General features: G+C 62.8%; 1 pseudogene; it reads left to right on the top strand.

Annotated features, from left to right (window-relative positions):
- The first annotated feature begins 519 nt into the window (after positions 1 to 519).
- On the top strand, positions 520 to 638 carry LOC142864265 (uncharacterized; annotated as a pseudogene).
- The last annotated feature ends 713 nt before the right edge of the window (positions 639 to 1,351 follow it).

Here is a 1,351-nt window from a genome sequence, read left to right as displayed (position 1 = left end):
AGAGATGCCCCATACACTCGCTCCCCTCCCCCTTGCGCTGTGCCCCAGTCCTGGCCCGGGGGAATAGGCGGCAGCCCACCCACAGGGCGGGGGGAGGGGGGCACAGCTGAAAGCGGTTGTGGGGGAGGGCGGCCCCTGGCTGGGGTCAGAGGGCGAGCGCCGGGCGCGTGCGCAGTCAGCGGCGGCGACGCGCTGGGGGTGGGCGGCGGGTAGGTGAAGGAGGCCAGGCGGGGAGAGGAGGGGGGCTGGAAGGTCTCCACCTTGGCGAGTCCAGCCGTGGAGGCGCATCTTGTGTGAGTGTGAGTGAGTGTGAGTGTGTGTGTGTGTAGAGAGAGACAGCCCCCCGCCCCGCCCCGCCCCGCCCCGCCCCGCCCATCACCCCGGTCCCTCGGAGCCCGCCGGACCCGGCCGCCGGCGAACTCAACAGGCCCGGCCCGGCGCGGGGCCTGGGGCGGGAGGCGGCGGCGGGGAAGCGCAGAGAGGCTCGGCTTCTCGAGCGGGGCAGGGGCGCCCTCCGCCGTCTAGGGCCACACCACCCTGAACGCCCCCCATCTCCTCTGGTCTCGGAAGCTAAGCAGGGTCGGGCCTCGTTAGTACTTGGATGGGAGACCGCCCGGGAATCACGGGTGCCCTAGGCGGCGGCTTTTTTTTTTTTTTTTGCCTCTCGTTCTGTCCCCTTTCTGGGAGCGCGGCGGCGGCCCGGGGTGGGGGTCACCCCCACCCTCAGCGCCCGCCGCTGTGCCTGGCGCCCCAGCCCGCACCGTGGGGCCTCCTCTTGTCCCAAGCCGCGACACCGCCGCCACGCGGCAGCACGCGTGGCATCTGGACTGTCAGGTCTCAGACCAAAGGTCTGCTCTGTGGGAACCGACACGCTGGAGGAAACCTTGAGAGTCTGAGAGGGGAGGGAGTTCCAGAAGAAGGCCAGGATGTCATTTTGAGGGAGTATGTGACCAGAACTCGTCCCGTTGCTTTTGGGGTTCTACGGGCTCCACGTAGGAATCTTTGGTGGTGGCACCTGATGTTGGGGGATCCGGAGTCACACCCAGACCTGCTCCACAGGCCTCCTTTTACTTTTCTCTTCGGATTCATTATTTTTAAAAAGTGTCTCTTACCTCTATTATTGCATTTTCTTTTTTTTTTTTTTCTTTTTTTTTTTTTTTTTTGAGACAGAGTCTCACTTTGTTGTCCAGGCTAGAGTGAGTGCCGTGGCGTCACCCTAGCTCACAGCAACCTCAAACTCCTGGGCTCGAGTGATCCTTCTGCCTCAGCCTCCCGAGTAGCTGGGACTACAGGCATGCGCCACTATGCCCGGCTAATTTTTTTTATATATATATATATATCAGTTGGCCAA

This window comes from Microcebus murinus, chromosome 24 (genome assembly GCF_040939455.1).
Source record: "Microcebus murinus isolate Inina chromosome 24, M.murinus_Inina_mat1.0, whole genome shotgun sequence".
NCBI classification, from domain to species: Eukaryota; Metazoa; Chordata; class Mammalia; order Primates; family Cheirogaleidae; genus Microcebus; species Microcebus murinus.
Note: the sequence above shows the minus strand (reverse complement) of the source record. Positions and strands in the feature narration are given on the sequence as shown.